We start from the raw sequence: 12,777 nt of genomic DNA on the forward strand, positions 1-12,777 counted from the left end.
CATGGAGAGTGATGCCCAGGAGAGAAAAGAAGCAACAATTCCAGAAGAAAAGCATTAAAAAAGCATTAAAATGTATGATTCAGCCTTGCTTGGAACCAATCTGTTTGATTCCACAATTTCCCAGTTTGATTTAAGCTTGGTTGAATTAGGCTTAAGCCACCTGCAAATGAAAATGTCTATGCAGGTCAAGTAGCAGAGTTTGCTGTGACCATAAAATGTCAGGAGAGGGGTGTCTAGTCAGGAACTTTTCTGACTTTCTCACTAGTTAGAATAGTGTTTGATATGCAATAGATATTCACTAAATATCAACTGAACATGACTTATATGGAATCTGGGAGCATGTATAACACATTTTGTTACTGTGAGCTTAGAGCAATCTGCCACATGGCAATCTACTTCCTTATATGCCCCTCTGGTTCTTAGTAAAGCCTTGAAAACTATCAAGCTTGTAGCTTGTGCCAGTAGGGCAAAGAAGAGACTTGTATGGATCTGAGCTGAGAAGGAAAATCAGAATGTCATTGGAGACTAATGTCACAGATCAGAAAGGGATTTCCAGGCTCCATTTGGGAGGGGATGAAAGCAGAGAGCTTTTGGCATTGTAAAATGTCTCTCTCCTCTCTTCTGTCTTTCTCTTATTCCTCTTATTTCTTCTCCTCTTCTTCCTCTTTCTTCTCCTTCTCTCCTGCAACTCATGTCCTAAGTAGGAAGTTTTTTAGGATCAATTGTCCCCTTCAGTTACTTGAGGCTTTCCTCCCTCCCTCCCTCCCTCTCTCCCTCCCTCCCTTCTTCTCTCCCTTCTTCCCTCTCTACCCATCTCTCTCTCTTTCTTTTTCATTTCTGCTTCTCTCCCTTCTCCACACATTCCTCTGGTTTTACCAAATAGTCTCTTTTCTTTCTCTGCTATCTTTCTTTTTTCCCCCATTTTCCCCAACTGTTTCTCTCCAGGCATTGTTCTGAATGATTCAACCTCATCCAAAATTTGAATATATTATATAAAATGGAACATGGGATTACAAGCTAGAAGACTCAAAGGGCAAACCCTGAAGAGGGTATAACTTGTCAATGATCCAATGACAATTGGTGCTGCATCAAGAGAAGTTGAACACACCCAGAGCACCTTCCACAGCTCGTCCCCAGATGCCCAAGCATTTAGTTCAGCAAACGTGGCAAAATACAACAGGACATGCAGTGAACTCCATAGTACAGAGAAAGGCAAACATCTAAGAGACTGAAGTCTTAGCTCCACATCCCTGTTCTCAGTTACAGAAAGCTGGTTTTTAGACAATTTACTTTAGCTTTGGAGGGTTTAGTTTATTTGTAAAATACATTCACCCTTGGTATTTACATGGGATTGGAGATAAGAACCCCTTCCTGCAGTGCCCAAATCTACATAGTCTCAGGCTCCACATGCAAAAATCTCTGCAACCAGTCAGTCTCCCTACAGACTTTAAATCTCCTCGGCATTTCTTACGACATACAATCTGAACAAATACCATGTGAGTGGTCGTTGTGCTGTCATATAGAGAATGATGGTAAGAAACAGAAGTTTTCACTCTTTCCTCCTCTCCTCCTTGCTTCTCCCTTTCTGCTCACCCCTACGCAACTAATGTTTCTTGACATGAATTTACTAAACTTCTTCAGAAATTCTGGCAACAGGTGACATCTATACATACTTCTCAGCAATGCCACATTTCAAGTTGGCTTCGTGGTATTTTATTACTAGAACAGTCCTTTCTCCAGAAAGCACAGCCAAATTGTCTGTTAATGGAGGGACATGCCCTCTTCTCCATCTCCTTATGAATGAATGAACCGATGGACAAAGAAGCATGACTTAATGAAATACAAAAGGATTCTGTTTGCGTATGAGGGAAGCAGTCACAGCAGCCAAGCTGAACATTCTAATGCAAACTGAGTATTATCTCAGGTAACCAGATGCACTTATGACTTATAAAGGAGGGTGATAAAATAAATCATTTTGAAAAAATTAAAATAAATGTGTGTCTATACATATGTGTGTGAACTTTACAACCTGACCATATTCAAAGACATGATGTGTGTGTGTGTGTGTGTGTGTGTGTGTGTGTGTGTGTGGGCGCGCATGCGCGCGCGTGCGTGTGTGTACTGTATCCTCCTACATCAGTGCTTGTCTGAGCTCTAGCATTCATCAGGGATATTAATAAAGACACGAATGCTTTTTAAAAGATTATTTACTGATTGTGTATACAAGGGAACGTGTATGTGTGTGCATATGTGAATGTGAACATGCATGTGTGTATGTGTATATACATGCTTGTACACACATGTAAGTGTGTTGGTATATGTATATGCATGCATGCACATGTGTACACATGTATGAACATGTGCATTTGTGTGTGACTGTGAGCATATGTGCACCATAAGAGGACAACTTGTGGGAAATGGTTCTCTCTTACAGTGTGGTTCCAGGAATGCACGCCTTCCTTAAACTGGACTGTAAGAACGTTTACCTGCAGAGCCATCTATCTCTCTGGCTTTTCACCGCCCAATTGAATTAGGATCTGAAAGAACTGAACAGCAATGTGATGCCTCTTTTCTTTGTGGAACCACCGCCACAACAAAAAAGTCCATGTACTTGAGAGTGTCTCTTCCAATCCAAAAGTAAGCCACACTCCTGAACCACTTTTGAAAAGCAAAGTTTGGAGATTTTTTTCTGACTCTTGTTTTTATTCCATAAGCATTTGGAAGAGGAATAGGGAACAATTAACAAGAAAAACAAAACCAACTTATTACCAGTCAGTGAGTCTATAGATGGGAAAGAGAGTGGGGCTACTGATCATAATGTTTGGGATTGGGTGAAGCCTCAGGAATTATGGAATTGCCTAGAACTTAAGTTCTTCATAACTTTTCATTTGATCTCTAGGCAAACAACTGCTGTAGGATAATTTTATATTCTCTGAGTCTTCTGTAATAAGGACCTCAGTGTTGTAGTTCAGTGAGTTTGAAATTCTGATGAGGTCATTAATAACATCTCTTGTCAGTGACTTAACTCTAGTTAATAACTTCCTGGTGACTTTTGTTAAATGATTTTTCCTGGGGATATTAATTTCCAGAGGTTTGTGAATGTCCTTCCATTGTTAGCCAGTGACAGAAATAGTCATTTTACTGTGGCATGTTTTGAGGTTTTGCTCTTACTTCTAAGAAAAAAAAGGCGATAATTGTGTAAACCAACTAGTCATCAGTGTTTGGCATCAAGTGTTAACCTAAAACTTGCAGTAATATTTTCTAAAAAGAATAGTTTCATGTAATTTCCTTGATAACAGCATGCCAACACCAACTATTTTAAAATGGCAGCCTGTTATTTTACAGGTTATGTAAGTCTGATAGAGGGGGAAAAAATCCCTCTCCCCCCCTCTCTCTGGGAGCAGTTTCTTAGAATTTTCCTGACTAATGCAGACTCGCGTCAGTATGCTCATTTCTCATCTTGTGCAGCTTGCACTACACAAGCGATCCAAACCCACTTTCACCCCAGAGCCAAGCCAGGCTCCTCTGTGGGCTGTGTTTGTGTCTTCTCTGTGGTGGGAGGGAATTAGGGATAAGGTCAGCAGAGAGCTGTCTGTCAAATTCCAGACCTACTGAGTAGGGCAGCCTTAGGAGTTGGAAGTAAGCATTTGTAGGGGCGGGGGTAAAGGGGTGGAGGAGTGGCAGAAGAGGGAAAGGGAGAAAAAGAGAAGAAAGGGAAAAGGAGAAAGAAGGAGAGGAGGCTGTCAGAGAGACAGAAATTGCTGTACACATCATGTAATTTTCATTCAGAGTTTTTACTCCCTACAGGCACATTCCCAGGCTTGCTTGGGAATGGGGATTTCCCCACACCTAGTGAATGAATGCACCATAAACAGGATTGACAGGCTTTGGATAGACTTACAGATGATTGATCAGCAACTGGCTTGCTAGAAGAATTCAATTTTCTTTAAGACTCTCCTCCAATTCTCTTCCTGCCTACTTTCCCCCTCTTCCACCTCTTTTAATGATGAGAATTACTAGAAAAAGATGTGTGGCCCGGGAGTTAGGTGAATATTCTCCATTATTGTGGAAAACGTGTATGTGTGCATGCATGTATGCTGTAGGTATGTGTTCCTTGAGATCTGATTTCTTCTTAGAAATGATAGAGACACAGACACACAAGGAGTTGGTGGGGATCAGAGAAGGAGAGGGAGAAATTTTTATAAGGCTCTCATAGAGTTCCCTAAAGAGACTGCTTTTTCTGATGGAACAAAAGGTTGGGTTAAGAGTTAGTCATTGCTTGAACCTTTACAGTCTCATGGAGAGGCATAACATGCTTTGAAACACAGAGAGATTCTATAAATGAGTGTATGCAAAGTACAGACAATATGGCATGCATATATTCCACAGCCTGGGGGCCCCCTGAAAGCAAAGCATCCATCTTCCCACTCAAGGAAGACTTATGCTTTGGGTTCATGTTTCACCCTTGTTATACTTGAATATGTAATGCCGTCTACAGGGTCAAGGTGGGAATTCGTGGTTTCCAGATCATGGTACTATTTAAGGAAAGTTCTGGAAATTTAGAAAGTCAGGCTAAGCAGGAGGAAGTAGGACATGGACTGGCCCTTGGAGTATATTCTCTTAACATGGTTATCTCTAGTTTCATCCTTATTCCTGCAAATAACATAGCTTTGTTCTTTCTTATGGCTGAAGGATTCCGTTGTTTATACACACCATTCCACTTTGTCCATTCCACTGTCATCGGATACTGTAACTTAGCTCTTGCTAATTGTGCTGCAGTAAACAATGACATGTGAGCATCTCTGTGACCGGAAACTTGGGATTCTTTGGGTAAATATCCAAGTGTGGCATAGATGGATGACATAGTCTATTCATTTTAAATTTTTCTGAGGACCCTCCATGACGATTTCCATGGTGGTTTGACTTACTTGCATTGTCACCAACAGTGAGCACATGCCAGCCTCGTTTTTAACAATGCCTCGTGCTAGCTACTGTCCTTGCTTGGTTTGACCTCCCTCCCCCAAATTGTACAGGAACCACTTCCATTTTCTCACCCCGCACTCTCAGTTCTGTTCCCCCCACTCTTCTCCAGAGATGCTCCCTTTAAGAGACATCACGCCTTTCCCAATAACTCGTCACCAGGCCCATCATCTGCAGATTCCAGTCTTCGTTTTACTACGTTGACTTCCTCTTCATTTGATACCACTGTATACTGTGAAACTTTTAAAAATTATATTTACTCATGGGTCTATATTTGGGTAGGGGTTCAGACAAAAGACCATGGTCCAGAATATGGCCAGTGACAGCTCGGTTGTGTTCCCTTGTCTCATTGGCTCGGTTGTGTTCCCTTGTCTCATTGGCTCGCTTGTGTTCCCTTGTCCCATTGGCTCCCTTGTGTTCCCTTGACCCATTGGCTCACTTGTGTTCCCTTGTCTCATTGGCTCGCTTGTGTTCCCTTGTCCCATTGGCCCTCTGCTCCTTCCTTTATTCTCATTGTCGCCATCTCTTTTGCAAATCCTCCTTCCTCTGACTCCTGGACATTTTGTGTTTTTTTTTCTTTGGGCCAAGTTCTTTCTCAATCTCTTTTCCTGGTTCAATTTAATCCACTCTTAGGGCTTTACCCAGAACTTGTGCACACTGGCCTTATGAAACCCTAGTTTCCCTGAGTGTCCTACTTCATGTGTGCTCCCACATGGCTTTGAAATTAGTCTTCACAGAATCTGCACCTGAATTCTGCTAGCTTTAGAAAGACCCGCTAATGCCGAGAAGACCTCAGTAAAAGAATAACAACTATAAATTAAAAAAAATCTCTACAAAAGCAAAGTCAGTAAGAATAATGCAAAACACAGCACATATTGTTACTTATCTGAAATTCAAATTGAACCAATTCCCATATTTTCTCTAGCAGCACCTCTCTGGTATAGTACTTAGACTACATACACACGTCAAGAACACGTGAAATAGGACTATTCTCACGTCCAACTAGAAACGCTCTCCTTCTCGATCTGCTTAGAGGAGACTGGTTTCTTGGTCTATCTCTAGTTTCTCTGTGTTGTACCTAAGTGTATAAAATAGTGATTCTATTTCCTCAATTCCCAAAATAATGCTCAGTGTCTTGCACAGGACTAGATTTTAGGGAATCAGGGGTTCTATATTCTATGGGAATTGGGAGGCCACACTTCTAAAGGAGGTCTCAACACCCAGTTCTAGGGTTTCCATCAGGAAAATGCCAACATTGTTTTGAGAATGATAAACTATTTTAGAGAAAGCAAATACCAGATTCATTGAAGCAACACCAGAATTTTAAGTATTAATAACCATTTCAACTTTTGTTGAAACACATGAAAACACATAAACATATGCTATGTCTCAAGGCCTGTAGCTCTAGTTTTGTGGACTTCTCCAGGGGAAGCAAGCTAGTAAGCAGCATCCTTCCATGGCCTCAACATCAGCTTTTGCCTGCAGGATCCTGCCCTGATAGAGTTTCTGTCCTGACTTCCTGGATAATGAGCAACAATATGGAAGCCTTAGCCAAATAAACCCTTTCCTCACCAATTAGGGCTTGGCCATGGTATTTCATTGTAGCAATAGAAATCCTAACTAAGACAGTGCCTTTCTGTCTGCCATGACTCCTTGGCAGTGTACCACAGAGGCTCTCAGAGGGGACAATGACATAGGAAGCCAGGGTAAACACTGGTCCTCAGTCACCCCATGGTCCAGTGAACTGAAGGAACCATGCAAACAGGAAAAAATAAATCAGAACTAATTAAATACTTCAGTGAATGGTGAAACAAAGTAGCCTCCTTGTTTCAGGGTAAATGGTTAAACATGGTGGACCACAAGTGTCCGGGCGCCAGGGCAGGGAAAGGAGAACTAACCCAAAGAAAGGGTTATGAAAATCACACGGAAACCTATCGAAAAGCCCAATTTAAAAACTGAAAAGATGGAATACATATGCAATGGAAGAAGAGGGCCAGTTACTGGGTGTTAAAGGGTTAAACAAGGATGAGGGGAGTACTGGGGTGGGGAAGACGGAGGAGCAATGAGTGGGTTAATCAAAGCTAATGATTTGTGAAAAAAAGATTTTTGGATACCCAATCATTAGTAGATTAATTTCAAAACACAAATTTTCAAAAAGAGATTGGATGGAAGTATCCTACATAGATACAATGTTGCTCCCACAATACGTGGACTATTAAATCAAGGTCTCAGCACACAGCATGGGATATAGAATATAGGCTGGGTAGGAGGTGGAAAGTTGGAGTTTGTGCAGTTAATAGCCATCAGGGGAAGAGAGAAATGCTTCAGACAGAGGTTCTCGGCATGGACTAGCACAGCAGGGCCTAACAGAGCAAGAGCAGGGAGGAGCATTGTGAAAGAGTAACACGGCCAGGAAGAAAGAGGAAATAAAAAGTAGGATGTGTGCATGAATAAAGCTCTGGAGTACCTTCCTGTGAAGCGACCACAGAAGTGACATCGAAGAAGGGGGTATGGGCAGGAACATGGCGCACACACACACACATCTGCGTGTTCAAGCCTGAACTGCCTGTAGAAACCAGGGACACTGAAGCGTGTCTGAGTTCTTTGATTAAAAGGCCCAGGCACCGACACTCCACACCACACTGTCATCACTAATTATATTAAATAAGTGAGTAAAATAGACCTATTCATTCTGCAATTGACTCCAGATGTGATTTGTTTTCAAGCTATAAAGCAGTGTCAGTTATAGAAACCAAGTCCTCAATGCTGGGATCGAGCTTTCGATGTCCTCCTCTCTTTACTTCACTCTCTCATCATAGACAAAAAAGGACTCGGAGCATGGTAGAAGCCTCTGTCATACACTGCCAATTCTGCCCGTAGGACGTCTGGTTTTGAACTAAGCCTTTGGCTTCAGCTTCCTCTTAGTTATGTGACATCTGCACTTGGGTGGCTTTGAAAGCCAGGAAGTTGCCTCATCATTTGAAAATTGGATTCTGTATAAGGACAGTCAAGCCTTAGTCAAAATAGAAATAAAAACTGTGTTTATATACACACTGACATGAGACTGCTCAGTCATTCATCATGCAAACACTTGTCATATGTCCTCACTCTCATAAGTACCATGTTAGATGCTGGTGATAAAAAATGAAGAAGCCTAATTTGTGCTCCCAAGGACGTCTCAAGGCTTGGGTCAGGAAGAAACTATTACAACTAGGCATTATGAGAAAGCGAAATTTACTAGTGGTGACATTGCAAAGGTCTCTGGCAACCCTGTGAGTGGAAGCAGTGTACGTGTACGTGGACCAAGGCCAGAAGAGGGTTTTGGATTTCCTGGTATAAGAGATACAGGTAGTCAGGGGCTACCTGAAATTAGTGTTGGGAATCGAACTCCAGTCCTCTGGAAAGCAACAATTACACAGCTGCTAAAGCAACTGGCCAGCTTCGCCAGCACTTTCTCTGTGTCCTCCTCTGGCTTTGCCTTGGGTACACATATCTGCATCTATTTCTGCCTGCATACATTGCACCTTCTCATAAAGATTATATTCAGAGTGAGTGAGGGCCTGCACTCATGGCCTCATTTTAACTCAGCCACTTTATAAAGGGCCAAGCATAGTCACATTCTGAGATACTTGGAAGAGGGAGTCGGCGTTTCAACATAAGAGTTGGGAAAGGATATGATGTAGCTCGTAGTGTTTGAGTAGTGTCTGCAGCCTGAGACAAGTGGTGTTCTCGTTCTCTGTCCTTGGCAGGGAATGCTTTGTTCATCATCTGAGGCTCTCACGACTCAGGGCAGCCACTGTGGAAGGTGTCTAGTCCTTTGACAGGACTAGAAAGCAGTGGGATGTGAACGGAGGATGGGGATCTCCTGGGATTTCTGGAGCTAGGCCACGAGGTCCTTGTGGAAGACAGGTGGGAGCCACGAACAGATTTCCTGTTTGTACCTGAAGCTTCCCATGCTTTCATTGTCGCTAGACTGACATTTTACAGAGAGCCGGGGACAGTTTCCTCCTGATCATCTCTGAATCTAGCCCGCGTGCCTGCCACATGATTTGGATATTTGGGGAAAGAATGGTTCACATTTGAAGCCCTTCTCCTGTCTGAAAATTACTTTCTGTGTAAAGAAACCTTCAGCCTCCTTCCAGCTTGATCTTAATGTGTTCTCTTATTTGTGTCTTTATTTTTGTTTTTGAGGTAGGGTTGCTCTGTGTAACATCCCAGGCTGTCCTTAAACTCATAGAGATCCGCCTGCCTCTGCCTCCCAAGTACTGCGATTAAAGGCATGTGCCACCACCGCCTGGTTTGGGAGTTTGTTTAATGCTTCCAGATATCAAACAATGTTGAAGGTTCACACACAGTGGGTACAATTCTGAGGACTTCACAGAAGCCTCATTTACTCGTCCTGACAGGCTTGTAACATGACTGATCCTTGACTCATTTTGTAGGTGCAATACCTATTACTCTGGGAGGTAAATTCCTTGCCTGGTTTCACATGACCAGTAGATGACTTCTGAGACATGTTAAAAGAAACACACACACACACACACACACACACACACACACACACACACACACACACACACACAAACCTGGGCCTGAGCATCAGAGGACACAGGTGGCTCCCCATCACATCCTGTGGTCTGGGGGTGGGAGGGTGCACAACTATCCAGGAGTCTTTGGCACCGGATGGTCAGTAGTCAACATTATACTAAGCCTGTGGTTTCTAGGCCCAGGAACTTCAGCCACGGACAGAAAGCAACACCTCTGCACCATGCCTTGAGCTTGAGGGGCGTAGGACTCAACCAAGTGCCACCTGTTACTCAACGGGCATCTGCGGTGAATAACTGCAGGGTAGGAAGGTAGAAAAGAAGGCTAGGCAGAGCTGTTCACAGGCTGTGAAGAGAGGCACTATCTGAAGAGGTGAGGTCGGTGAGGGCAGGCTGATATGAATGACCTGCTTGTCATCCAAGTCCAGGGCTGTTGCTAAGGACTAAGTCTTGGTTTGGACTCCGAAGCAGCTGAGGGGCCTGTGCTCATATTTATGGCTCCTGTAGTCTGGGCCACCACCTGGAGCCATGATGGTATCCTAGGGCCATGTTGCTGTGGGACCATGCTGATCCGGGTGACTTAAGCTTTCCCCTGGGGTCATGGTGATGTCTGGACCCAGGCCACTGATTAGGATCATGTTTGGGTACAGGACCCTACCACGGCCAGGGTCTGTGTTGATATCCATGAGGCCAATAAAGACTACATGGATCCCTGGGGCCTGATATGCAACCTGTGGCCAGGTGGGTGTCTGAGGGCTGTGTCACTGTCAGGGCCCTGCTGATCTGGATGGCCTACACTGTCTCTCAGGGCCATGGTGCCATCTGGACCAGGACTGCTGCTGTGGGTCATGTGGTCCTTTGGCAGCCAGGGTCTGAGCTGATGTCCATAGATCCTGTTACCAGTGGTGTGGACGACCAGGGTCTGGTTGGTCACCTGAGACCATCTCAGTGTCCAAGGCTCATGTCACTGCAGGGGCCATGATGATCTGGATGGCCTGTGCTGCCACATGAGAACTTGGAGATGTCTGGGCCTGGGCTGCTGCATAGGACCATGTCTGGGTCTATGGCCCTACCACAGCCAGGGTCTGGAGAGAAGTTCATGCCTCCTATTACCACTGAGGGCTCTGCAGATGTGTAGGGTCTGGTAAGCCACCTGGGACTGTGTTGATGTCTGAGGTCATATTGATCTGGGAAGCCATGATGACAACTGGCCTAAGCTGTTGCTGAGGGTCATGTCTATGTCTGTTGTCCTACTGCATCTGACTAGTGTAAGCACAAGGGGTCATAGGAAACCCAAGGGCTGAACTGAATCATTCCTACCCTTCGCTGGCCCTGGGATGGATGGCCCAGCCTTTAGCTGTATACTATGACTGGAGAGCTGACCATGCCTCTCAGGGTCTAAGGGAGAGCTGACACCCACCCCCCACTCAGGAAAGATGACCCCATCCTCACCAGAGCAGCATATTAGAGCTAACCTATTGTCTGGGATGCAGGTGAGCTGACTGAGGGTGTGAGAGCAGGAGAGTTGACTGGCCCTATCTCCCCCACCATGCCTTCCATGCCCCCTCACCAGCTACAGTACACAGGAGAGTGGGCACTGAACCCTGCCTGGACAACACACTAGAACTGACCCTGGTCTGTGTGTGTATGGGGCAGGGTATGGGTGAGACAGCCCTGAGGGTGTGAGATCAGGAGAGCTCATCCAACACTCCCCACCTCTCATACATCCCCTGCAGCAGGCTGGAGAGAGGGCCCTGCACCTCACCTGGGCAAAACAGAACCGACCGATGACCTGAGAACAAGAGAACCTAGTTCCATCCCTTGCTGCACTGGGTGATAGGGCTGAAGTAATGTCAGAGAGCTCACCTAGGTAGTGATGATGAGGGAAAGCTGGTGGATGACCAACCCAGCCACCACTCAGGCCCACACCCAGGGTTACAAGTTGACCCATCCCATCCTCCTCCTCATCTGTGAATTGTTGGAGCATGTGAAGGGGGCAGCTCTGTACATCCAAGACTACAGGATCTCCACAGCACAGGAAGACAAAGGATATCCAAGAGGAGGCCCAGCAAGAGCCCATTTTCAATAGTGTAGCAGAAGCCAGAGGCCTCAAGTCAAATCAATGATTCAAAGCAATGAACACTTTACTTAAAGATGTATGGACTGAAGAGTAAACTGTCTGACTCAATGGGGCCACACTACAGCTTCCACAATGAGATTCTTCTCCGTTATTTTGTATGTGTGGTTTCTTGGGGGTTCTTTTAAATTTTGTTTTGTTTTGTGGTGGAGGGTGTGTGGGCAGAGGGTAGAAGCAAGGCAATGGGGGAGATAAGTGGCACAGGGATTCCTGATGTGAAGTCCACAGAGATAAATGGGACAGGGATTCCTGATGTAAAGCCCACAGAGAATCAATAAAAGTTACGGAAAAAAAGAAGCATACCATAAAAAAATCATTCTGAGGACCTAAATCACCTAGATTTCACTTCCTCAACACTATTCCTGCCCCAAATTTGGCACTCCCTGCAGGTTAGATTTCCAATGACATCCTGGTGTCTTAACTATTCCAATCTAGTGGCCTTGGAAAAAATTAAAGATTACTCATGAACGGACCAAGAAGTTACACATTGATAAGCGTCTAAAACGACCTCTTAAAACCCACTGTACTAGGGGCAAAGGCTCCAGCTTGCTTCAGGCATGGTCTCCTTTCAATTCCTTTCAGCGCTTGGTGTTATAAAAGGACCAGGAGGTGTCTGCACTTACACATTGACATAAGAAAACCACAACAAGAAACTGGTTTGTCTTTTGTCAACTAGACTTACGCTGTGGTCTTTATGTCCACCCATTCTCTTGGTACTTCAGCTTGTCTAACCTCTGTGTTAACATGGCTGACACACAGGCCCAACAAGCCAAGCACATGATGGCCCTGGCATGTGAGGTCTAAACACATGCGGTGACTTAAGGACAAGCTCCAGCTTTGCCTCAGACTCCACTTGGTTTTGTGGGTTTAAGTTAATGTTATTTGAAAGTTTGTGTGTGTGTGTGTGTGTGTGTGTGTGTGTGTGTGTGTGTGTGGTTGAATATATACTATAACTTGTTCTTTTGTGACAACAAGATTTACACTGGCCATGTCTCCCATACCACTGGGAACTGGAAGAAACTTGACCTACAATGTGAGCCCTGAGAGTTTTAAAAAGACAGTATCCAGTATTATGTTGTGATGGTTTCAAACCTCTGGTGAATCAGGTTGGGCCCT

Source organism: Mesocricetus auratus, unplaced genomic scaffold (genome assembly GCF_017639785.1).
Source record: "Mesocricetus auratus isolate SY011 unplaced genomic scaffold, BCM_Maur_2.0 Super-Scaffold_100011, whole genome shotgun sequence".
Classification (NCBI taxonomy): Eukaryota; Metazoa; Chordata; class Mammalia; order Rodentia; family Cricetidae; genus Mesocricetus; species Mesocricetus auratus.